The sequence below is a fragment of the Sabethes cyaneus genome, chromosome 2 (assembly GCF_943734655.1).
Source record: "Sabethes cyaneus chromosome 2, idSabCyanKW18_F2, whole genome shotgun sequence".
Taxonomy (NCBI): Eukaryota; Metazoa; Arthropoda; class Insecta; order Diptera; family Culicidae; genus Sabethes; species Sabethes cyaneus.
Window position 1 is genome coordinate 217,434,833 of NC_071354.1, and position 27,581 is coordinate 217,462,413.

The 27,581-nt window shown below is 39.4% G+C and overlaps 1 protein-coding gene across 3 annotated transcripts in view; it reads left to right on the forward strand.

Moving 5' to 3' along the window:
- Nucleotides 1-3,693: 3,693 nt before the first annotated feature.
- Nucleotides 3,694-27,581, forward strand: part of LOC128733516 (synaptic vesicle membrane protein VAT-1 homolog-like) — a 99,833-nt gene continuing 75,945 nt past the window's right edge. Inside the window, exons 1-2 of one of the 3 annotated variants that reach the window (XM_053827162.1) lie at nt 3,694-3,799; nt 4,440-4,657. The gene's annotated coding sequence lies outside the window, so the exon portion shown is untranslated. Of the gene's footprint in view, nt 3,800-4,339; nt 4,658-27,581 lie in introns of all 3 variants that reach the window. The other 2 variants (XM_053827161.1, XM_053827163.1) reach the window with 2 other exon arrangements.

Here is a 27,581-nt window from a genome sequence, read left to right on the forward strand (position 1 = left end):
TTACTATATTCTAGAAAAGTATGTAATTTGACTGTTAGAAAATCTTTGCCGAACATGTCAAATGCGTATAAATACTGTAGAAAGAACTGTGGTCAAAAAATTGATTTTCGTAAAGTCTCCACAAAAATTGTTCTTTATCTCTAAAACTTTAATAGCTAGAAGGTTTCTTTCTTTGGTAAAGTTCTTTATAATAATCTTTTCAAAAATTTTGTAGAACTTTGTTTTGCTGTATCTCTTACTGTTCAAAAAATAAATTTTTTATCTTACTTTTAGGGGAATTAATCAAATAATCGTTCATACCATACGAAAGAGCTTTTAACGCTGAGAAATTTCTCTGAACATACTTAACCAGTATAATCAACCATTTCGGCGCAATTAAAAAAACGCGTGTTCTGATACCAATGGGACCACTGTGCGTCGCAAGGATGCCGGACGACTGTGCAGTGAAATCCGTTCCCTTCAAGAACCCCACCGGCGCCAGGAATAGGATGGCACAACGTGCTAGATGGCTCGACCAGGTTGAAGCCGACTTGCGTGTGTCAAAACGCGCAACGAATTGGCGATGAGTAGCTAAGGACCGAGTACAATGGAGAGGTACAGAAATCCTCCGAATAACGCGACGGGTGGTGCTTTAGCAAAAAATATAGGCTAAAACTAGGCCAGGAAATGCTCAAGAAAGCAATATTTTAAGGACTTTTTCTTGCGCTGTTTTCTTTTCAGGTATCTACTAAGCTTAATTCTCAAATTTACTTAATTGGAATTGACTCTTATGCAAAATCTTGAACAATGTCACTTACATGTTTAACGCTTATTGAACAGTAGGTGCATACGATACGCGGTTTTCAGCAACTCAGAACTGACCCGAGAGTACAGAGAGTAGTATTGGGCGTTGACGGCATTAACAAAGACTTTTCAGCTTTTAACGTACCATAATAGCGGTGAAAGTGACAGAGGTGGGACAGAGATCGAGAAGAGCTAGAACCGGAAAGGAGCAACTCCCGGCGGAACTCTGCAAGAATGGCCAGGAACCGCCAGCAACGACACATCACTGGATGGTTTCAAGGGTTTGAGAGACGGCTGCCGGACGAGTGGATTGAGGGTGTGCTTGTCCCATCTACAGAAAGGGTGATCGGATGGATTGCTGTAATTACCGCAGCATAACGTTGGTCAAAGCCACCAACAGGGTGCTCTCCCAGCTTTTGTTACGTCGTCTATCTCCGGTGGCAGGAGAGTGCGTAGGGTAGTACCAGATGGGCCTTATGGAGGCCCGTGCTACTGCAGGTCAAATTTTTACTCTTCGGCAGATCATCCAGATGTGTCGGGAGTTCAACCCATCATATTTTTGTGGATTCTGGGGCAGCATACGATTCAGTCGGACGCGAACAGCTGTGGCAGGTGGTGCGTTTTTCCGTACAAAGCGACGTGTCCAAAATAGAGCTACACTGGAGCGAGTGATGTGTTGCGTGCGTGTTTTGGGAGCACTCTCTTTGCTTAACATGCTTTTTATTGATTAAATAGCTGCAACCCATGCGCGTCCCCTCGCGTCAAATTGAGAGCAAATTGGAAGTACGCTATGTAACTCGTTAAGGTGCAACCAGCCACGTAGCCAGAGGTGGGGGCCAGGAGCCGTATCTTGGCTTCTAATACATTATATGCATATCTTACTGCTTATAAATATAATACATCACAATACATTTAATATATTGTAGTTCTAAACGCAAAAAGATGCATATAAAACAGTTAAAATCAAAATTGGGCCCCCGGGCCCCCCCTTCTGGCTACGTGGCTGGGTGCAACTACGTTACTTTTGCTCATCTTGAATGCAATCTGGTGTGATTGGTTTAAGTCTTTGCTTAATGTAGGCTCGTTTTGGCTACAGACAAGGCTCTTACGTATATAGATTTTTATGAATCCCTTTGTTTGTGTAGCCTTTCCTAATCCCAGAATGCCGCCTTGAATAGTATCGATAAATCTAATATCGATGCTTCACGAACGATATATCGACGGTTTCGATAAAGCGGCGGTGTTGATATTGATCACCCCTTCGGCAGACAACCATGTTTTCGCAGCCAACATCTCGTGTGTGCGAAAATGAGATAGCATGTCAGCACTGCGTTTCACTCAACTGCCAGCAGTCTGATTTGGGCCCGCGTCAAATTTTGAGCCCCGGACATGCTGTCGCTGACGTTTACTGCAGCTCGATATAGAGATGTCGATGGGCTGATATTGATATTCGATTATCGATACTTTCGGGAATTTTGCCCAATCCTACCGCGCAATTTTTTTTTTGTTTTTCAGTTATTTTTATAGCTGACAGCAATACAATCGGAAGTATGTAAACAACTCCGTCGCTCTATTCAAGCCAAGTATAGCTGTGTCGTCTGCGGTTAGGAAATCATAGACATTATAAAGAAAATGTTTTGAAGGATTTTGACTAAATTTTCAAAAGTGAGAAAAATTAATTTACTCTTCATCAAACATACATTCGTCTGCAGATGCACTGGCAATGATCCAATGTTGTTCCGTTCTGTCCGAACATGTTTTGTCCTGTACAATCTAAAATCAGTCAAATTTTACTATTGGAGTCGATGCGTAGTTTTCCGATCGATTGGTGCAGAAATATTGAAAATCAATCAGAAAATCACCGAGTTACTGACGTTCAAAATTTTACCACTTAACCACAATTTAACGCATTTCTGGATTTTTTGAGAATGAAAACCGACTTTTCAGTAAGACATAGTCCTCCGTCAAGACATGGTGTCAAAACCAAACCATTTTACTGCCGATATAGGACCATATGCGTTATGGTCCTATATCGGCAGTAAAATGGTTTGGTTTTGGCACCATGAAGAAACGGGCAAGTACAGGCAGTCCATGATCGGTTGCTAAACCCTAGTTTTATTCGACAATTTTTTCACGCTGGCTACTCATGTTTCCAAGCTGAACCATTGCTTTATGAACGCGCTCCTTATGCTGCAATGCTTTGTCTATGCTATAAAATGGATTCAAATTGCGTTTCGTTCCATGCTTGGACATAGCGGGGGCTCTGTATGGTTTTATAGATAGCTTTTACTCTCTTCATCACAATCTTATTCCGGTTTGGATGTATGCGTTCAGTGTATGCAACAGTGTCAGAGCGCGCAGTACCGATCAAATGTATGGATGTAAAATGCGCCGAAGGGGAAGTTAGAGTTGCTACGAACACACCCGTTCCTTTCTTTTAAACTTCTTTTTTGATATCGGTTAGCCGAATGGTATGCTGGAAATTGCTTACCATATTTATCGTAACTATGGTATAAGCAGATATTTTTCAATGATGAGAATTGTAATAATTTTGTAGCATTCAGCAAAAACATAACAATGACAGTTTATGATGAAAAAGCAAAAGTCTAGAATATCAGTCAATTCCATTGTGTTCAACCGCCATAACTTTTGGTTGGTTTGGTGCCTATAAAAGCACACATACAAAACACCCAACTGTTTTTTTTTCTCACGTACTGAGTACGTACTATACATGCGTCCCATTGCTGAGCTGAGAGTGCGATGGAATATATCGGCGTTCTGTCTGACTGTATGGAATGGAGGGGAATGGCTATTCCTTGCCTTTGACTGTGTGGTTGCGTTGAACGCGAGGAGCAACAAGAGAGCCGACTAGGCTTCGGTTTCCAATTCAAATCAATCATTTCACTTTGAATTTCCGTAGCGTTCAGTTGTTCAGTGAAGAAGCTTGTGGCTTGTTACTTTTCTATCCGTCTGTTACAATAGGCGTTGTTAGGCGTTAGTTTGTTAGCTCTAGAAGGTGATAGTCTAATAAGGATATTCCGTTAAAGTGCAAGTCTTGCGTGGGCAGAGCGTAGAGTTGTTTCGATAGATGGAGTGATCAGTAAAAAAAAAGGATACTAAAGTTAAAGCTTGGCTGTGAAGTGTTACCGTGCTTTAAATCATTTTTGACAAAAGTCCTGCTATAAAAGAGTTGAGCGTGTGGAACCCCGCATGAAGAAGACCGAGACGATCAAGTTGTGCATTTTGTTTTTCCCTTCTTTTTGATTCCTGTTGGATAATTATTTGACCGGTTCGTTACCTCTTCTTCGGCAGGGTTCCCTCGGCGACGTTTTGCCTGGCCATCTCCATCCATCCTTGCGATCGCGCGCGCCTACCTCTTTCGGGTCGGTATCTCGGTCGTAGTCGTAGTTTGGTACTGCTGCAAAGTAATATTTGCACCCATATATTCTGGTGGGGCCACGCCAACGAAGGTATAGCGAAAAAAAACGGCAGGGAAAAATCGCAACTGCGACGACCGTCATACAAAGTGCGAGTGTATTTATTATACTTACCACAGAGAGCCTCCCGACTCCCGAGTGTAGTGTGTAACGATATAGTATTAAAAAAAAGTATAACAAAGGAAAAACGTCCGGCTTCTCTCCGATTATTCCTTTTAGTCACATTCGAGTCAGTTCCGAGAGTAGTGCGTCGTTCATCGGTACAATTTAAGACCATACGGACGGAGTTGGCAGCAGAGCCAGAGTGCGCGAAATCCGCTTTTGTCTGTGAGTGGAGTATAATATAAAAGTGACCCACGTTTACCTTACCACGATAACGAAAGGTTAGAAAAGTGCTGTTTTACCCCCCGGCAAACATCGAGGAGAAATTACATATGGTGAGTCATAATGATTGATTTTTAGTTTTTTTTCTTCTCTCTGTTCGAATCATTTTTCATCGTTCGAATGTGGCTGGAGACCGGCCAACGTCGAGGGAACAGTATTACACTCTATTGAAGTTCACGCAACGATCGGTACAGCCCGTAGAGGTAATTTTATGTTGTGTCTTCTTGAGCAGAGCACGTCAAGTGCTCCGTATAATTATCGATGCAAATTTGCGCAATAATTGTGTGATCCTCCTTAGTACGGATCCGCCCGTAGTACGGTGGGAATTTTTGTTCTCGATTCAATCAAATTGTTGGATCTATCATAAATGCTGAAAAAAGATTTTTTTGGAATGACCCTCTAAACCAGGTACCTTCCGGAAAGACGTAGTCCTACGTCAAAAACATGAAACTTAAAGTAACTTAATGAGGGTCTTAACATCTTTAGCGCTACCTACTGTGAAATTTTCACCACTGAAAGACTAACAATCAGCCAACAAAAATAATTTTTCGACTTTTCTTTGAAATTTGGCATGGTGGAAATTGTGTTGTAAAGAACTTTTCTCAAATAATATTCGTTTTGGATTGCTGAGAAAATGTACCTACACACTTACTTTTCAATAGAACAATTTTTTCTGTACGATGCTTCATGGCAGAGATATGAATTCTTGAAGGTGATAAATGTTCGGATACAATCGAGTCTTATGGTCTTAACTCAGGCACAATACAAATAGAAACGCTGTCGTAAAATTTTGGCCATTAAAAATTACAATTTGAAAAATAATTTGAATATTGTCCGTAAAAATTTTGTGAAAAACGTTCCCCAGAGATTTTTTAATGATCACCGAGAAAATTTGCTTGAATTTTATTTTATTCTTTGTTTTAATATGTTAGAATTTTCTAGGAACAATGAATCCTCGAATTTTTTAAATTTTGTTTTCGTTCATAAGTAAGTTTATTGAAGATGCGAACTTGTAAAAGAAATTCTTGTACGATAATTTTAAACAATGCTCATTGCTTCCCAGTTGGCGTCAAGGCACTGCACTGGACTAACAAGCCAGTCGTGGTGTGTTAGAAGCTCGATTGGGAGAGGTTGTAAGAATAAAATAGGATCGCAGTACTAGGCCCACAATTATCCTCACTGCAACAGACTTCCCTTACAACCACACCAGGATTTCTACTTTTAGAATCCAGAGGATTCTTATTTTATAGTGCAAGCGATTCCCCTACCGAGTTATAGCTATCCCGGGGATTCAACTATGTATTGGATTCTCCTATAAGAGTCCTGGTTCTATAAGCAAGGCATTCTCTGCGAATCCTCTGCAGAATTTCTTTACCGCTGAAGCGAGGAATCCCAGCGGCTTCTGTATGAATCTGTTTGGTTCGTCTTCGTCCTGGTTGCCTGCAACCGTCGTCGAATAAAAAACAAGCTCAAAAACAAGTTCCGAATGCGGAAACATAACACCTAGACTTGTCCATTGAAAAATAATTTAAAATAATTTAAAATTTGACTAAAAATAAAACAACACGCAAGTGAAATACAAATTATCATCCCTGAAATGATAAAACATATGAAGGTCTGTGCTAGGAATACGAGCGCCTGATTGATGTAGAACCACGATTGTAAATACAATTCGACAACACGTGACATTTCACAAATGTTAAACAGTTTGCTTCTGACATATGGAATGTCAGTTAAAAATTGTACAAGTATCGATATAATCGGTTGAGAGCTCTTTTCCACGAACTCAAAACGATACAAAGTTGGCACCAAAATGATACCTACAAGTAGATAACACAGTAGGATTTCGAATTTCCACTCCAATCAGTGAGTGTCGCCTATGTTATCAAAATGGAAAACGTGACAAAATCGAGACTGAAGTTTTTGGAGCGTCTTAATAGAATACGAAACCTGAAATTAAAGAAAAGAAAAAACTTTCCAAATTAAATTCTACTAGGTACATATCAATATTTATTTACGACAGATACGTATTTCGCCTACGACTTGCAGGATTCATCAGCCAGCAAAAAGAAAATCGAGAGGGGTTTTAGATATGGAAAAATGAAATACATGTGTCAAATATCGACTAATTACCATAAATTAATAATTTTTACTACGATTGCAAGCGTTTTAAGCAAGCGTTCTTCAAGAGTTATTCACCGGTTTCTTCGTTGAAATAGTCATTGTTGAAAGATGAAAACAACTACTCATCACAGTGTGTAGATGTCCCGAATTGAGTAATTCAGTATAGCTTTCCACCAGCAGTGTTGACTTTCGTTTAAATTGCGGGCTAATTTTTCTCAAAAACATAAATGAAATAAGAAGCATCTGCAAACAACAAGACTACAAACAGATTAGGTGCTCGTCAGAAATAAAATATGTATCACCGTCAATCCTCCAGAACGATCCTCTCGAAAAATCGATATAAAAAACGTAATTTACACCAAGAAGCAAGTCGATTTTATTGACACGAATCTTCACAGCTTTACTACAAAGACAAAGCCCTAAACACGCACCACGAGACGTTCTGCACCGTTAATTAAATTCTGCCGTGTATATCATAAAAAAAGGATTCACAATCAAAGTCGGGACAGGCGAAAATCACATGACCAGACAAAAATTTTGTCATCAGAAAAAGGCTTCCGCCAGACGGTGGTGGTAACACTGCTTGTTCCACAGTTTGCACCCGGCATGGCATGGCATGGCAGGCGAATCAACCAGTCAGCCAAACCGAAAACGGCACGGAAAATATAACGAAAAAGAGAAAATAATCCACGTAAAAATATATACAATAAAATCAGCCGAGCTCCAGTGTGCACATGGCATTATGTTCGCACGAACACTAACCTGCCTGTGCCTGCTCTTGCCTGCCGGGCGAGGATGTCCTGCCCGTCTGCATGTCTGTACCGCTCGCTGTACCTTCGGCACACCATCCGCCCACCACCGGATCGGATCGTACGGCGCTAGCTAGCTCCAGCTAGCAAGGTCCACCGGGTGCGACGCACCCTTTCCAATTTTCATTTTATTATCCACGTCTGTGCATCCTAGTGAGCGAGCTTGCGTAACTGTATGTGTGCATCAGCATTAAACATAGCCTAGCGAGAAGCATAGGTGTCTCATTTCACATTCCTTACTCGCAATCTTCTCCGATCCTGGAAATATACCTCGTCCGTACTGGCAATTTTATACTTATGCAATGGAATCGAACATTGAATTTTGTTTTGAAGAAGGTAAAAATAGACAAGCCGAATCATCATTATATATCTATGTGCATTGAAATTGCGAGAAAGCAGCAGCAGCAGCAGTGCACCGTAAAGGTCTAACTTGAGCTCGGTTTTCGGGCAGGCCAGCAATTGAAACAAAAAAAAAACAGTGCAAAAGCAAAACGATGCTGTAATGGGCAGTTTCCGGGGTCGACTTTCTCAATTATGTTCGAATTTATTTTCATAAGTGCGAAATGATGTGCACCAGTTGTTCCAGATCGCCTTATGACGATAACGTCATCATTGTAACAATATATCGGGGGGGCAGTGCATCATCATCACCAGTTTGTGAGTGTACATGATGCCATGAGAGTAACATCAAGTTTTTTAACAGTTTTAAACTTACAGGTACCGTATGTAATACATTCCATTCCAAGCAGTTTTGTAAGCTCAAAGTCTGAACACGAAAAAGAAAGAAAAGTAGGTACGCACCGACCAACGCAGCTCCACTCTCACTTTTATACCTCTTTAATTTCAAAGTAATTAATTCAATTATCGAAAAGTGTTTTCTTAATGTTGAAACAGCTAAAATTAAAGGCGAAGATCGATGTGTGGGGTGGAACAGCACAGTGGAAATAATATGCATTCTACCCAGATGAAACTGAATAAAATTCACGATAAGTTGGAAATTTCTTTGCACATGAACAGTCTAATAATAATCTGTTCAATGGTGATAGTGCGGTTTTCTCTTTAGTTTTAAAATCTATTAAGATGCTCAACATAGTAACTTTAGTCAATTATAAGCATTACGACGTATGGTGCTTTTACCTCGTGAAAAAGGCCCGTCTTACTCCTATTTACAATTACCATGACGTATTTTAATTTTTCCCACAAACCGTACTATTTTAAATACTTTTTCCGGCACACGCAGGACAAGAGTCATTTAATAAATGTCAGTGGTGGGGACAAACGACAAAATACAAAACTTTATTTTGTAGAAACTCCTTAAATTTGTTGCTGCTAAAACAGGATCGTACGAAGTCACAACGAACGAAAAATTTGTTTCGTTTCTAATTTTGACGTTTTGTACGGCCGAGTATCACAGGTTGTTTCGAAAGTGCTTTGCATACAGCATACAGCATACTAGCCCACTTGTGAAAATTTGAAAGATTTCTTATCGAAATCGATGTGGATCATCTTACGTCGCTGGGTCCTCTTACCCCTTGTATCCCTAACCCTATATCAGTTTAGAGTTGTTTTTATAACATCTGTGAATGATTTGTTTTCTTTTCATATCTGCTTGCCAACTGTGTTATTTTTATATCGTTTTATTGTATCACTTTGGCGTCCTTTTGGAAATATGTGTGATTCTTGTGTTCTTTATATCCCGTTTTAATATCACATCTGTATTGTGTCACTTTTGAGTATCATTTATGTTATTTTTACGTTATTTGACAATTTCAAATTAAATTTTGTATTTCCTTTGCGTTGGTTTTGTGCTATTTTTTGCATTCGTATCTTTTTTGTAGTTTTTGTAAATTTGTGTCTTTTTGTTACCATATTTGTATCAATTTTGTGTCATTTTTGTTGCATTTTTGTATCATTTGTCCTTCTGTTGCGACGCATAGCTACAGTCGTAAAAACTCGTTGAAATGCACGAAGAAATAAGAGTGGGAGTTTTAAGGGGATGCTTATGCCGGCATGTTCGTTAGAATGAGTACGCGTGTGTGAGCAAATTAGACCTCACGAGTGTGGGCTTCGCAACACTAGATATATTTTTAAAAGCATCCTGGAAAATAACGATTACTTGAATCAATCATTTTTCTTGTCAACGGCCAGGCCAACCGCGCAGCATATACCGCAGAGAGAATTGCAAGGAATCAAGTGAACTTCCCGTATCAATCGCTTCCTTTATAGTTAATGATTTATCCACAGTCGTTAGGAGTATCTCTGCCAATGAAGATGAAGTGATACTGCGGACATTCGGAGATGAACTAATGGCTACGTGGTTTCGCTAGGTAGGGGCTTGGGATGGCTAGAGCTATGTCGAGCGCCTTTCCCCTTTTCATACTCTTTGTTTATGAAATTCTCATAATGCAAGAAACAGCTTTGTTTTCCTCACTTAGACGTCCCTCCCCCACTTGTCAATTCTCCCTTTTGTCCCAACAATCATTTATATGTTCGTTTTCTCCAGAAATCCATATAATAAAGTATATGTATATTACATCCTTCATGTCAAGAAACATGCTCGTCAAGTTTGATAGAGAGCGATTTGGGCGTTTCTGAGTTATGACGGAGCATACATATATTCCCTTTTGTCCCGCAATTGCATATGCCTCTGTGTTCCTCTGAAAATCTCTATTTAAAAAAGTTTTTGTCCCTCCGGTGTTGGGCCCCTGGAGGGGGGGGGTGGTCTGCGAAAAAAAAACAGAATTTTTTAATCGAGCAAACAAATGGATTTTTGGGCATTTTTACTTAAAGTTTAAACGTGAAAACCAAATCTATTGTTGCTTTTAATAAATACGAAGTTATTTTTCATGCAAAAATCTACGAACAAAAAGACAAAAGCGAAAGAAAATTTTTTTGGTCGAGTTTCGGAAATTCCACTGTTTGAACTTCCATTTCTATTTCGTGCTAGAAGCGTTAACTCAACTCGTACACTCATTTTTCGAGTTTTTCAGGCTGTAGAGCCCACAGACAATTGATTTTATAAAAAAAATTAAACTCATCCCGCAAATTATTTTTTCGCCCCCCGATTTTTCAAGCCAACTTCCAAGGGGGGGGGGGGGGAGGGAGTGACAAAAACTTTGGAAATGATTTGCAATGGCCTAACTGTCAGTAAAGTAAATGGTCCCAAAGATAAGATGCTAGCAAAAATTTTTATTTTGTGTGTATTTCGTGTAACGTCTAATTTAAACCAAATGTTATGGATATTGTCTTAAATTAGTTCTGTTAAAATCTTCTTCTTTTTGCTTTAATACCAATCGAAATGGTTGTTGAAAAGCGTTACAACTGGCTCGCCCAATCCTTTATTATTTCATCCCAAATGTTCTCCAAATACAGTAGACTCTCGGAAAAGTTAACTCTCTGAAAAGTTAATTATTCAGAAAAGTTAAGCGAATATTAGCTCTCATGCAACGCTCTAAAAAGTTAATTTTTGGCTTAACTTTTCTAAGAGTTTAAATTTATTGGTTGTCCAAAGCGTTCATTCACACGCGTGTGTTATCTTTTATCTTTATTTATCGGTTTATTATCGCCTTTCCACAACTTCATACAGAGTATCGTCATAGCTGGGATTAAATTAAACTCTTGTACCGGACAGTTGTAGTAATAGTTCAATACAGCCACATAGTTGCTTCAGGATTTTTGATAACAAACTGGAAAAGCGGCATCTCAGATTGAATTTTAAATGCAAAAAAAGGAACAGTACAAATCAAAAAATAAGCGCGAACATTGTTAAAACGTTGTCGTAGACTACGAAAAATCAAAGGTAAACTAGAATAACCGACTATTTTAAATTTACTGAAAGGAACTAAGTATCATTTCATAAGGATCTTGCTACATATTTCTTTACATTACAATTTCCAGATTCCTAAAAATGTGTATCCTGTATCCGAGAATATATTTTTCGCTTTTGTATTTATCATTTTCGATGACTCTTAGGACTACTCAGAAAAGTTGATATTTCGGAAAAGTTAATCGACCCATTCCCCAATCGATTAACTTTTCCGAGAGTCTACTGTATTGCTTAAAAGTATCCACAGTCAATCCTTTGATGCTCCCTAATTTACCAAGCATGTAACCTCATGCATAGAAGTCGAGAGGATTCAAATCAGGCGAAGAGGCAGACCACTGTTACGAAGAAATAAAATCCGGAAAATTGTCCTCACACCCCAAGCCTGTGTAGCTTACGGCTGGTGAGACGATGCAGAATCATATTGGAAGCAGTATGGTACATTCTTGTAATGATTTGTAATGAACGTTGGGAAGTATATGGTTCTGTGTCTAGACGTGTTGCATATATCCAATAATGAAATAGCAGGAACATGTATGTTTTCGTCCGAAACAGAATTTATGATCTTGCGACTCCTGCAGCCTTCTGCTTTTTAGTCAAACCGTGCACTCGTAGTTTTTTGTATGAAATCAATCGAAGATCATCTTTCAAAGTATTCTTCATGGTTGAATGCGAAATTCCCAGTTCCTCCAGCCATCTAACGTTAAGGTTAATCTGGTTTCCATCGAATTCGCTCTCTTGCTCGTTTGATGGCTTCCGGTGTCCTTACAGTACGTTTACGGCCAGCTCTAAGTAGTATTTTCCAAGAACAGGTTTATTCCTTGTATTGTTTGATGGTACTTAAAATGAATCTTTGGTCTATTTTGAGTGACCTCAGCTTCCTTAAAATATTACACGATCGAAAATGCTGAGAGTCATTACTGCTTACCCTGCATACTCTGTTTACTTATTTGCCCGCCCACCATTGTTACAGACCACCCTTTTTCCACTCTCCAGTGGTGATTCCCTAATGCCAAAGAATGCCAATTTTGGCAGAGAACGATCCAGGCATTCCGGAGTTATGGTGGAACATATTGCTAATTGCAAGTAAAATTGTCCAATCAATAAGTGCACAATCGCTCAGAAAAGCGCTATTTTAGATTAAATCGTTTCGGTCTGCTCGGTGCACTTATTGCTTGGAATGTAACGAAAAAGTGCGCCGAAGATACTGAAACGATTTAATGTAAAACAGTACTTTTATGAGCGATTGCGCACTTTGGATGGTACAATTTTCCTCGCAATCAGCAATACATACATACTCACGCCCAACTCTATCTTGGGCGTTCCATGCGTCTCAGAAATCGCAATCACTTTCGACACGGTCGAGCCATCTTTTGCATTTTGAGCCCATCCGATCCTGGCGCCGATGGAGTTTGTTGAAGGGGACCTTTTTCGTCGTACTGTCTTCCGGCATCCTGACGACATGTCCGGGCCCACCGTAGCGTTTCGAAAGCGTAAAGCAGGTCCAATTCCCGCTTGAATGCGCCGCTAGATCTCTTTACAAAGGCTGTTATCCGCGGTCACTAGCGATCCCAAATTGTCGTTTGTCTCCTTTGAGCCTCTTTTTTGTGTACCTCATCAATAAGTTCGGTAACCAATTCGTATGAATTTTTGACTCTAGATGTTTTGTAAACTTCGGACGGAAAATGTTCAGTATTGCAAGTGCTATGATCCGGAATGTCGTGCCATCTTGAAGCAATAAAAAGGTTTCCATTACTTTTTCACGCAATTTAAAAAACACAATTTGCTCACACTTACATAGATGATATCAATCTATGTATGATGTAGATAAATGTAAGCAAATTTCTTGAAAAAATATCCATAAAAATTTCCATAAAAATTTTTTTTTGATCTCGCCTCGGGTGGAAATAACACACAACAATAGGGTTTTTTTCTGTTACGAAATTACCACATTCGGGTTTTCGGACTTTTCTTTGTCACTGTTTGGCAAACATGATGCGACCGACCGACCGACCCCCCCGTCAGGTTCGGTTCGGTTTGGTGGATAGTTTGTTATGAACATGATTCTTCGCTGTTTTTTCGACTGTATCAAAGCGGTTATTTGCCGTTGCGGTTTGTTCCACACGAGAAGCCAAACAAGTAGTGTGAGATGCGTTCCGAAAAAGCAAAAAGCTGACGAAAACTTTGACGCTATTGTGTAAAAGCTTCCAATCAGCATCACGATCAATTGGGGTAGATTTCCGCTGATGTCTAAAGGTTACCTGGAGAGTTCTGTAAATATTGCAAAACATCTCAGGATGATAAAATTGCATATTCCACAAGATATGATCCAACAACGATATACCATGAACTCGTTAACCTTCCACCAAAAGTAATGTTTTATGTACGAGCTAAGTTTTTATAGCACGAGAAACTTTCTTTCACTAACGATGAGATCTTATTCCATATTGCACAGAACTGGTTTCCTGCTATTATTAGCAACGTACTGCAATATGCTCAATCTCTAGGTCATTAAAGAGCTAACCGAATAGAGTGGCGAGGTTAATGCCTCATAAAAATGAAAGTAAAGAATGGTAGAGGTACACATTTCACTCTGATGCATGGTGTTTTTTTGCACACTTTTTTACGTGCACAGCTAAAACAGTTAGCTAAAGCAAATCACCACGCAGAGCAGTTTAGCAATTTGCGAAGCAAAACGTTCGTTGGCCAAATACAAAATCTTTTTCGCTAATGATGGCACTGGATTCTCACCCAAACTAATTACCTACCTGTCGCCACCTTCGATATGCTGAGCGATGGTTATTAAACACACTGGCATTGTTCGCGTATATTGTAAAACTAGCGTGTCATTCTGTGAATTTACCTTCAATGTTTTCTACCGGCCGGAAACCCGACAGCACACAGAAACGACCGTTCTACCAGTGCGTTTGTTATTAAATTTCGACGGTAATAAATTACAGGTGTCGGGTGGTTATAACACCACCACCATGCCCACCCCCGTTGTGACAGATAAATTTATTGTGTTCGGATTACACTGAACAGATATAGCAAACAATACAGTTTGACCTATAATAGAGCATGCATTAGAAGCGGCGGGAAATGATGGTAATATTAAATCAAACACTTGTCTGGCTAGGTTGAACCATCTAGCACTTCGACGACAAACGTTCTCACGTAAGCAGGTAGTAAGGTTGGTTGGGATGATGATTAGCACTCAGCAGAAGAAAAACTGTGGGTCATATTTTGTCAATGACCTTTCAACTTTATTTTAGCTACCTATTCAAAAGATAAACTGTTGTCACTCGAAAAGCACTGGTAGAACTTCCTCAAAATCTAGTGGAATATTGGGGCCGTGAAGACCTTTACTAATTAAGCAGCTTTGCACAACTATATTGCGGTTTTTAGTTTTTCCTGAGTTTTGGCTGAATGTGAATTTTATGGATATTTTTTTCCAGATAAGGCCATTACAAATATTTTATAAAGTTTTTGTCCTTTGTGGTATTGGGCAACTGAAGGGAGGAGGAAAAAAACAAAGGGATTTTTTTAATTGAGCAAAAAAATATTCGTTTTATGCATTGTAGTTCAAGTTTAAACGTGAAAATCAAATTTCGTCTTGCTTTTCATATATACGTTATTTTCCATGCAAGAACCTTCGAAAAATACAAAATTGTAAATTTTTTTTGCCTTTTTCGGAAATTCCATTGTTCGAATTTCCATTTCTGTTTCGCGTTAGAAACGTCAACAGTCAATACACTGATTTTTCTATTTCTTTAGGTTGTAGAATCCACAGTCAACTGATTTTATTAAAAAAGTTAACTTATTTCTCACAAATATTTTATTTGTCCCCAGATTTTTCGAGCCAATTTTAAAGCAGGGGTGACAAAAATTTTAAAAATAATTGGCAATAGCCTATTATATTCTTAGATTGCTTAGAAAATTTGCTGCATTTTCATTAAAAAAAAATTTGCGCTGCGGTGCATGCCTTTGAATTTATGATAAAACTTGCAATAGCTGCTTGCGTGCATCGCGTCGCGTCTAATTGTGAGCAAATCGGTGGTGGTACTCAAGAAAATTTTCTACACCTTTGACGAAAAAACACTTTTTGCAGTGATAATGAAGATTCACAATAACGGAGATAACCGGAATGAATTACCAAAACGCCCAAATGTTTTTCCAACGCTAGATGCAACTACGATAATGATGCTCTTGATGTCTGATGATTACAGACATGATGTCTTGATTACAAAACTGGCATAATTGATTTTTGATTTGAGATAATTATATTTGACAATTGATTTGTGCCTTCACTTACTCCGCGCTGGGGTTTCAACATAACGCGACGCCTGTCAGGGGTCTGGTTTTGGTTACAGACAAGGCTGTTAAGTTATATATTATACAACCGGAAATTTTTTAAAAAAGAACAAGGCAATTGTTAATTATTTTGAAGTCTTTGTCACCCCCTTAAAAATCGGGAGGCAAAAAAATAGTCGGACTTGAGTAATTTTTTATGAACCTAGTTGGCTGTGGATTCTTTCTATGACCTAAAGAACGCGAAAAATGAGTGTACGGAGTGTTAACGCTTCGAGGACAGAACAGAAGCGACATTTCAAACAATGTAATGACCGAAAAACGTTTACCACATTTTACTTTGGATTTAAGTCTTTCTTTTGGTAGGTTAAAATAATAAAATAGTGACGTATATATGAAAAGCAAGTATAGATTTGGTTTTCACGATTAAACTTTAAGTAAAAATGCTTAATTTGCTTAAAACGCTTAATTTGCTTAAAACGCTTAATGCGCTTGTTTGCTTTGTTTTTCTTTTTTTTTCGCGCCTCTCTTTGCAAATGTCGGAGAAATATCAAACAGCTAGGCCTCAAAATAGTATCGTCTGGAGAGCTGGAGGGCGCATCATCGCCCAACTCCTACAAACTGTGGATAACTTTTATTTCGGAAGTTTATCTCAAAACGAAGTGCTAACCGAACTCAATTCGCAATTCCGTCATACTTCCACAGCTGATCGAAACGTTACCTTTTGCTTATAGCAACTGGAAAAAATGCAATCGCGAAATATAAGAATACTTACGAGGTTGATTATTATTCAATTAGCATTTTACGTCTTGCTTTGTAAGTTAAGGCATTTATTCCCATTTTCTACACCCATATCTTTCAGGTCGATCACAATTTGTTGAATGGTTAGAAATCAGACTTATTTAGCATAATAAGTCGAGTCAGACAAGGGTCACATTTAGGACCGCTTCCGTTTCGAATGTTTGTTAACAAATGAATTATTATTATTCGATGATATTGTTGGTTATTTGTTATTCTCTACGATAAAACTGAACCTTGACGTAGTGTAGGGCTTTTTAACTAATCAGTAAATAAACAGCTGTCACGTTTATACATATCTGAATGTGGGTATATGTTAAAACACTTTGGTTTTAAGTGAGGTGAGGTTCAGAAAGTGCTTTTATTCCGTTAAGAATAATCTATCACCACTGTCACAAATGTCATTCCCATACATTTTTCGTGTAGCCACCATCTCATCTAGCCCACAACAAACTTCGCCTCGGATGAAATGTGTTTGTGAGTAACCCGCTCTAACTTCAACCTCGGGTAAATATGCTCGAACAAAATTGGTGTTTTGCTTTTTTTATTTTTGTTTCGAACGTGTAGGAAGCGTAAAAACATGTTAGCCGCTTCTTTACGCTTCAGTTTCATACACCTGGCTATTACAAAATAACTCCGAAAAATATCGGATTGATTGGGTTGACCAGGGGCTTAAGGTTAGCAAGAAGTGTAAGCGGGATATCAGATCCGGTTTGGATGCCGAAAGAACATTTTGCAATGATTACGGGCAATGATAGAGGTGCTAAGGTAGCAGATGCGAAAATTAAGTCAATTCTAATACTATAGGTATTACATTCAATTCACAATAATAATATTTATGGCGGTCGGTTTTTTCAGGGCTTGATGACGGATTCCCCTACTAATACACTGCCCATAAATGCATAACAGTCCCATCTGACTTTTCACCACTTTTGAGATAAACCTGGAAATCATCTTTAAATTAACTGTTCTTTCAATATTTCAAACAAAAAAGTTATGTTTGTTCCCAACATGTTGAAAAAAATATCAAACTTTGTCAGTCCCATATTACAAATAAACGCATAACAGTCACAGTAGTGAAAATATATCAATAAGTATCTGTTTTTTGGAAATGCCTGGACCGATTCGACTGCAGCAACTACTAAACGGAAGATTTTAAGCCTAGAAGAACACTATTGAGGAGAATTTGGATCGGATGTACGATTCCGAAGTTACAGTGGGAACAAGTTACGGAATATATGGGACTTGAACATAGAAGCACCTTGAATTACAACAAACCCATCATGTGACATCTATAAATACACGGCAAATCTAGACTATTGATAGTCGTATAAAGTGTTCAAGACGACATTGGCCACATCTAAACATGTCCGTGAATGTTCCAGATACCTCTACGGGGATCAGTTTCTGAATTTAACTATTTAACTATATAGTGTCCAGGATCACATTGGTCATACTCGGACACGTTATGGGACCTCACTGTAAACTCAAGATAACAAATTACAATAAAAAGGAGAAAATGCTAGGAAGAGATTTGAGTCTAAAAGGACATTTTGAACAATTGAATTGAACGAGCACGTGAATTATCAAAACAACACGTGGTCTTGAAAGTACTGCCGAGCCACCGACAACGCAAGGATCAAGGCATGCTGTGGCTGTGACCTGTGACTGTTATGCGTTTATTCTTGCTTATTCAAGCACAAATAAACGCATATCAGTAACTTCGGCAGTTTTTCTAAATTTTGGAACAAATTTTAGGTCACTTGTGAACCAATTGCTTGTAAAAGTATTCTGTTATGTACATTCAAGTGATTTTATGACGATTTGGACGATTTGTTTCCAAAATCGATTCAATATTAAAGAAAAATTGTCGTGGCTTCAACAGCGTTTTTCGTAGTTGCACGTTTTTGCATATGTGACTGTCTTCCATTTATGGGCAGTACAGTTGTTAAAAAAAAGTTTTGGCAACCGATATATGACTTATTCTGATCTTAAATAAGTTTATGCAACTAGAAGTGTCAAAATTGTGCTGCTTGGGTCCCGTTATAAATACTGCGCACTAGCTTTTTAGTTTCGAGAGTCGGGAGGCGGGTGCGATTCTATGTTTTAAAGCTTCTATCGACTACCGCGAACGCCCTGGTTGTGCTGCGGTCAATTTACTTCGTAGACCTATCTTAGAATAGTGCATGAATGCCAGGGAGTGGATGGTAGATGAAATTTGTTCCAAGGGTCGAGCCCTGATAAGTTGATAACTGCTGATGGTCCGAGATTTGACTACCTATGGGATAATTTATGTTTGTTTGTGTTGGAAAATTGCCGGTTGAGGACAAACGGTGTTAGGCAGAGTTGACGAGATCTCCATTTCTTTACTATACTACATTTTAGTACTTTAGTAGTACAAAATGTCCCAGGGCAAAGCACATTTACATCTTTAATTTTTCCCCTTTCATCATTATCATCATGATCATTATCAGCATTCTCATCACTATATTTAAAATATGACATTCCGGCCTTTGGCAGAGAGATCTCAGTGTTAGTTCATGGGGTCCGCGCAGGGTCGGCACGCCTCCGCCTACGGTAATAGGCATGTCGGGTATGTTTGGGGCTCCATTGCCTGTCTCGTCAGGTAGAACTGGTATTTGAGGTCTCCATAATACTCTTATGATGACATTATGACAACACAAAAGGGCCGGGCATAGACTTTTATACGCTATTAAGCGACCAGCTCGATAACCCGAAAAAAGGGACAAAGGAAATTGTTTATTTGTTATTTATTCATATACTTCATCGGACAATTAGGTTCAAAATGAACTTAAAAATTACTTAGCTATTAACACTTATAACATTTGCATGATCTAGTGCTAGAATTCGTTGGCGGTATGTACGAGATTATTCGTCAAAATTAAAAGGATAGGCAACACAGTTGTACCATAGAAGCTATGAGACAGTCGGCAGCGTATTGCGTTGAATAGGAGTCTTCCTGTAGCATCATCCTAGGTCGTAAAACTCTCGATGGTTCGTCCGATTTGCGATGGGATGTCCGGTGTATCATATTCGCCTGTTAAAAGCTTGCAGATCGACTTAGCGTGTCTAAACACAACAGACGACAGTGGTCTTCGTACGGCGTTAAATATTTCCCTCCAAGGAAGATGACGAAGCGCATAACGTACAAATTTTCGCTTTGTACGCTTTCTAGTCTAGCGCTCAGATAGACTGGAGCGGGTTCCAAACGATGCTCGCAAACTCAAGCGTTGATCGAACAATAGAACAATAGAGAGCTTTGAAGCAAAATGGATCGTTGAAATCACCAGCGATCTTAAATATGAACCCAAAACCCTCAATTATTACTCCAAAATTCTTCCCCTGTTCCACCCTATTCGATTTGGTCCTGAAAATTGCGCTTATAATGCGTTGAAAGTTGATGACGCAACTCTAGAAACTCCTGTAACTTTCTCCAATCCTCGAATCGTCTGACTACAAGATAGATTTTCAAGTCATCAGCGAAGAAAAGCCTTCCACCTTCATTGCGTCGTAACGCTGCGTCGCGTATGTAGATACAGAATAGTAGTGCTCCTAAATTGCTACCCTGTGGTACACCAGAATTATTTGTAAACGCGGTAGACCGGCAGGTCGTACGAAAAGTTGCCCTCTCCGTAATGTATGTCTCCAACCATTTACAAAATCTTGCAGTACAACCAAGTTTTTCCAGCTTTCTCAAAAGAATAGCATGATATACCAGTATCAAAAGCGGCGTTCAAGTCAGTGTAATTTGAATCAACTTGCGCTTTGGTAGCCATAATTATTTAAGCAGAGCAATCCAAAGCTCACCAAATTTTTTTTATGGATCGTTCTATTAAGAATCCATGTTGTAGTGTGCTCTGGCTGCCTGCAAATAACGTGTCTTTCATGATTATCTCGAATATCATCGATTCAGCACACAGAGTGGTTATTCCTCTGTAGTTTACGACATTGTTTGGACTTTTCCTGTTTTATGCACTTGCGGGAATTTTTCCAAGAAGCTGAATAGTATTGCTGCTACAGTGATAAATTAAAAATGCAGGTCAGTGGAGATACCGGCTAATCGGAGTACTGTTTTAAAGTGTTTGCCCTGCATCAGTTACCACACCAGTTCCGGGAGTACAACTTCTAGCATTTTATATTCGTTGGCGTCAAGGCAGTGTACGATTCAGTCAAACGAAATAAGCTGTTGCAGATAATGCTAGAACATGGTTTTCCGACGAAATCAGTTTAACCTAGACTGATTTGTTCGGGACTATTGACCAATCAAGTCGAAATTGAAAGTACAGTACATACGTTCATCAAATGGCAAATAAATTGATATTCAAAACTTTTCAGTCTTTATGAGATTATTTTTCCATGCAAAAAAAATTTAAAATAATTACACCATTTTTTAAGAATACTTCTTTCTCGTGCATGGAAGTCAAATGCCACTCGTAATAACCCCGATTTCATGGCAGTCGCCGCTTTTCACCGCCGGAACAGGGCGTAATTCTGTTCACCTCTATTGCACCGTGAGGTGATTGTCGTCGTAATAAGCATCTCCAGCTGCAATTCAGTATCAAAAGAGCCTGCATTGAATTTATGAAAATAAAGGCTCTGCAATGCTTTGCCCCAGATCTTTTCCCCTTATGGAATTTACAGAAAAGCAGTAACTTTGAACCAATTGATGTGCACAGAACGTTATTAGTCATAAAAATGTGAACTAGCCAGTGAAGGTAACTAGAGTGGAGTATTCTTTCAAAAAATGCACCTAATCATAAGAATATTGCGCTAGTTTTAGCGTTCTAAACATTTATGAAGAGAATTATTGCTCTTGAGCTTGATTCATTTGATTTGTAACAAACAAATGTCCGTGAAATTTAGCTCATATTGATCAGCCGTGAGTCTTACATTAACCGCAAAAACTGACTGTTAAAGTTGCATTATGAATAGGACTCCTCACCGGGTCACCGGTGGCAGTATCTCAATTAGCTTCCTTGACCACTCTCAAAAACCCAAAGGAGACGCCCCGGCTGGCTTCCCCGGTAACTTCATTAATATTATTATTGTTATTACTGTTATAACTATTATCGTTATTATTGGCGGCGGAACGGTGCAATCGTCGTCGTCGTCGTAAGGCGGCGGCGGACGGTCCACTACAAATGGGCGGTTAATGGCGCATATTGTCTTCTGCCAAGTGACTCGCGCGCCCCCGCAGCGGCAGCAGCAACAGCAGTGCCGGCTAGAGTACCATTAAATAACGCATGTCGCCGGTTGGTTCTGCCTGCCGGTCAGCAGGGCAGGGGACGACGAAAAAAGCAATGCACTACGAGCACGATTTTGGCCGAACGGAAGGCAGCGGCCGGGTACGGAAGTGAAAGACGTAATAAATTTTATCTTAATTATATTGTTGCACTATATGCGGGGCAATTACTCTTCTCTACCGATGCCCACGAGCTCAGCTCGGAATGTGTTATTCCGCTGTGTCGCTGCCACCAGTTGGGTTCAGCAGTGTTGATTTAAACTTTGCGTTGAATCGGTGGAAGATAAACATAAACACAGAGCGGCGAATTAAATATAGCGAAAGCAGTTACTCGTGAGATTGCAAAAAGAATGGCTCTAAGTAGTGTTTAAATTACTGAAAGAAGCTGGTCTGTTCAATCCTCGTTTCAAACTCCGGCTGTAGAATGCGAAAGCAATGTAACAAATCTTCCATTCATCTGATTGGTTATGGTTGGACTTACTTCTGTTCCGAAGGAGGTGGGTGTACACGTCGTTATTCAAGTTAAGCGAGTAATTGTAATCCTCCCCAAAATAAAAGAAAAATAATTGAAACCAGGTAAAACTTTCATGAATAATCAAACAAAAATGTCTAATTTTAGCCGGAAAAGTTGTGAAAAAATTGAATTTGCCACGGAATCGGTTTGAAACTGTCCATTGCTTTATCGGTATCACATATGACCTACTCTGAACCCGTTAACCGAGATAAACCCATGCCGCGCGGTTAAACTCGGTCGGCGACGCCACGCCGCGATTCCGAACTTTCATTTTCAATTCCAATGTCAGTAACGTACGTACCGGAATGCGTCACGCTTCGTCAAAAACCCGCCAAGTGTAACGATATACGTCTTGAGTGGTTCATTTTTTTTTTGCTTCTTTCGCTGCCGCACCCACTGCCGCTGTTGCTTTCAAATCGCGCACTCTTGTTACCAGTTTTCCATCATTTTACTGCCCCATTAGGATAACAGCTAACCCGACAAAAACCTACCGATCCACCATAAAAAGCTGATTTATTTAACGGCTCACCGGAATTTTCTCACTATCTCGTCATTTGTTCTTTTGCTATCGAACTGTTTGGCCTTGTCGTTGTTTTGGGAGACAAATTGGTGCAATTTTGTAATTTTAAACTGCCAAATTTATCTTTTAATTTCTTGGAATTATAATCTACTTTTACATCAATTTTCAATATTATCATTTCATTCAGGTTATTCTTTCAGAAATATTGAATTTTGCAAGAATGCTCTAAGATTTATGCTGGTAACATAACATCTTGTGGTTTCTGGTTTGTGTACCGTACAAGCAAACGTCAATAAAAGCGCTTTGGAATAACGTCATCCATCGCGGAACATATTTTTGCGTTCCTAGATCACTTTGCTTTGACTTGTGAGAGTATGTTTTCATGTATTTTACGGGCATCTCAAAACAAAAGCAGAACGTATAGTAAACAGCGCCGGGCCGGGATGCGGATGTTTTCAAAATGTTTCTATTGGCCTGTGATGCGAATCGGAATGTATCGCAGCTGACTTTTCAACGTTGGATAGAGACGTAAAATATGTGTTATTGCTCTTCCGGGAAAATTCAAAGAGTTAATTACCAGTTTGGCAAATGTCTGTTAGTGTCAGTTACCCTTCTCGAGAACCGAACATTTTTGTTTTCAACTGGTTGAATACCACAAAAACATGTTATTATAGCTAGCAAAAGTAGTTCAGAATTGGTTATTAGCTTTCAAAATCCTTCATTTTTTTGTGACGTCGAATCTACATTTTGAAATTTTTGTTTATGTTTTCATACAAAAATACCTACTTGTTCTACAATCTTTGATTCAAAAGTTATGAACTTTTAAAATAAAGAAAAACAGATTTCATCTTAAAATTTGAGACTTTGTTTTCGTTCAGAAGTCCAAAAGTTTTGCCCGTATACAAGTGTTGCATGAGTGTTAATACTCGCTTAACTTTTCTGAACAATTAACTTTTTAGAGAGTTAATTTTTAAAGGTTTTATTGTGGTATTATTCATTACTTCTGGCTTTATTATGGTACTAGCTGGTTGTCCGATCTTACTAGGGGCTCCTTTGTCACTCAGCAACTTGTATGTCTATTATTGTAACGAAAATTCTTATAGAGCAAGAAACAAAACCCTTTTTCTTCATATGAATGTGTTTACTCCCTTTGTCAGTTCCCCTCCTGTTGTCCTACAGCCACTTGTAAAGCTGTCTTCTTCTCGGAAATCCCTATAAATTGACAAAGCCTTTTTACGTTTTTGAATCTCCCCCTTGTTAATTGCCACTTGTACAACTGCTTTCGTTTTAAATATTCTAGAATATTGCCATATTCTAGTATTTTGTTTCATTTCGCAAACAAAAATTCATCAAAGCAAAGTATTTCACAGAAAAAAAGTTATCAATCAGTTTCCTGCCACAGAAAGTAACTAAAATGATTTTGCTATAGAAATTGCGATTGACTAACTGAATATATTTATTTTATTAAAACAACTAGTTTTCCAACATTTCGATGGCGCGTTAATTTCATCCACCTATCATACCAATATACACGATAAAATTAAATGCACATATGCTGCCTAAGTACGGAGACTACTGAATATTTATTATTCTATGGGATATTTTATTATGGTCGCTATAAACTTAAGCGATCAGGATGATCTGACAGTATAACATTAACTTTTCTATTCACGGATATATTTTCAAGTTGACAATACTGGTCGAATGGGTTAGCTTTTTAGTAGAGCAAGCTGTATGCGAAAAATTTCATTAAATTATGGCGGTGGCTGTCCAGCAGCGAAAAGTCTTAATTGCTACTTTCAGCAGAGCGTGGTAAGACTACTTAAGCCTATAACCTGATTCTTCAAGAGGTTATAAAAACCTTTTGAAGAGTTTTATAGCGATGTGGTTGAGCTCATAGTTAAATGAGGGATTTTATGAAATTGCTTATGGAAGCCACAGGAGGAACGTAATAAAACTTTAAATTGTTGTTTGGGTACTCAATCTATACCTATGCAAAAGGATTTCTGTCTGTCTGTCCTGTCTGTCTGTCTGTCCTGTCTGTCTGTCTGTCCTGTCTGTCCTGTCTGTCTGTCTGTCCTGTCTGTCTGTCTGTCCTGTCTGTCTGTCTGTCCTGTCTGTCTGTCTGTCCTGTCTGTCTGTCTGTCCTGTCTGTCTGTCCTGTCTGTCTGTCTGTCCTGTCTGTCCTGTCTGTCTGTCTGTCCTGTCTGTCCTGTCTGTCTGTCTGTCCTGTCTGTCTGTCTGTCCTGTCTGTCTGTCTGTCCTGTCTGTCTGTCTGTCCTGTCTGTCTGTCTGTCCTGTCTGTCTGTCTGTCCTGTCTGTCTGTCCTGTCTGTCTGTCCTGTCTGTCTGTCTATCCTGTTTGTCTGTCTGTCCTGTCTGTCTGTCTGTCCTGTCTGTCTGTCTGTCTGTCTGTCTGTCTGTCTGTCTGTCTGTCTGTCTGTCTGTCTGTCCTGTCTGTCTGTCTGTCCTGTTTGTCTGTCTGTCCTGTCTGTCTGTCCTGTCTGTCTGTCCTGTCTGTCTGTCCTGTCTGTCTGTCTGTCCTGTCTGTCTGTCTGTCTGTCTGTCCTGTCTGTCTGTCTGTCCTATCTGTCTGTCTGTCCTGTCTGTCTGTCTGTCCTGTCTGTCTGTCTGTCCTGTCTGTCTGTCTGTCCTGTCTGTCTGTCTGTCCTGTCTGTCTGTCTGTCCTGTCTGTCTGTCTGTCCTGTCTGTCTGTCTGTCCTGTCTATCTGTCTGTCCAGTTTGTCTGTCTGTCCTGTTTGTCTGTCTGTCCTGTCTGTCCTGTCTGTCTGTCCGTCTGTCTGTCTGTCTGTCTGTCCGTATGTTCCTTATAGAATCGAAAACCACTGAACCGATCGGCGTGAAAATTCGCATGTACAGGTTTTTGGGGCCAGGAAAGGTTCTTATGATGGTTAGAGAACTCCGCCTCCACTAAGAGGGGGGGGGGGGGCTGCCATACAAATCTATACCTATAAAAATGGTTTTCTGTCTGTCCGTATGTTTCTTATAGAATCGAAAACTACTGAACCGATCGGCGTGAAAATTTGCATGTAGAGGTTTTTGGGGCCAGGAAAGGTTTTAGTGATGGTTAGAGACCCCTCCCCCCACTAAGAGGGGCGGCTCCCATACAAATGAAACACATATTTCTGCATAACTCGAGAACTAATCAAGCAAATAGAACAAAATTTGGCATGTGGGTGTTTTTGGTGACAACATTTTATTCTATGGTAAATTGGGACCCCTCCCCTCTTTAGAATGGGAATTATGACTCCTTTCTCCTTTAAGAGGGGGGGCTTCCATACAAATGAAATACAAATTTCCTCATAACTCGAGAACTAATCAAGCAAATGGAACAAAATTTGGCATGTGAAAGTTTTCGAGGGCAAGAATATTTTCTATGGGGAATTAGGACCCCGCCCCATTTTAAAAGAGGGGGCTCCTATACAAACGAAATATAAATTTCCTCATAACTCGAGAACTAATCAAGCAAATGGAACTAAATTTGGCATGTGAAAGTTTTCGAGGGCAAGAATATTTTCTATGGGGAATTAGGACCCCGCCCCATTTTAAAAGAGGGGGCTCCTATACAAACGAAATATAAATTTCCTCATAACTCGAGAACTAATCAAGCAAATGGAACCAAATTTGGGATGTGGGAGATTTTGGAGTCTTGAATTTATTTTATGATAGAGACCTCTCACCCCTGTGGTAGGGGGATATGGACTCTCATACAAATAAAACAGAATTTTTTGCGAAACTCAAAAACTAATCGAACTTGAGAAATTCGAGACTCTTCCATAAAACATCAGTCAATAACTAGACCACAAAAGCTATCTATAGTAACACTAGATCATTCAGGACGAGACGGCCGCGAGTGTTGCCGGTGACCCGCCATCGGAAGCGCCGCCCACTGGGGGGAGGCAACTCCCCGCAGAAATCACTGCTGTCTAGGTTTATTTGTTTTCCTAGGTCTACCTGGGTTTCCTGGAACGAGCGACAGCGAGTAAGAAGAGGATCGCGAAATGGTACTTTCCACAAAAAAGTTTTCCGTGAAATGATACATTCCGCTTAAGGTTTTTCGCAAAATGATATTCGGCGAAATGTTGTACAATCATGGCGAATATTACTATCCGCTTTCTGGCTATGCAATGAGGAGACAGGGGAGTTGTTTTCTACTTTACTGTGAGGAAGAATTGCAAATTTGTATATTAAACTACCCATTCCTGGTAACTAATAAGCATTAACAAAAGCAGCAAATCAGCGTATCTGGCATTTTATACTGCACGTTGTTGTATATTAGCTTTTTGACTGCATAGGTGTTGTAAATTGGCATCTAAAATTGTATTCAATATCTTCGTGTCGGTAATTAGCTGTAAATTAGCATTGTCGGCACTATAAAACGGTTATCAGTAAAGTAGCTGTACATTTTGCCAAAATAGCATTTAAGTAGCATTTAAGGCGACTTAAATGCTTATTGGCCTACATTTGAATAGCATTGGTGATGCTTATTGGTTACCTGGGATGCTTCCATAGTTACGTAACTGCCAAAATGAATCATCTAAGGTTGAACTCAGAAACTTGCAAAACTAGAGATTGTGACAAAGATCACCCGGGATTCATGATTTATGTACAACACAGGTTATTTTGTGGCAATACGAAGTTTGTCGGGTCAGCTAGTATTCAATAAATAACACGGAACTACTTGTTAACGAATAGATTCGCGCTACTGGTTGAAAAAGTTAAAACAAAAAACTATGATTCTATAACATTAGCCCGAATACCACTAGCCCGAAAACCACTAGCCCGAAAGCAACTAGCC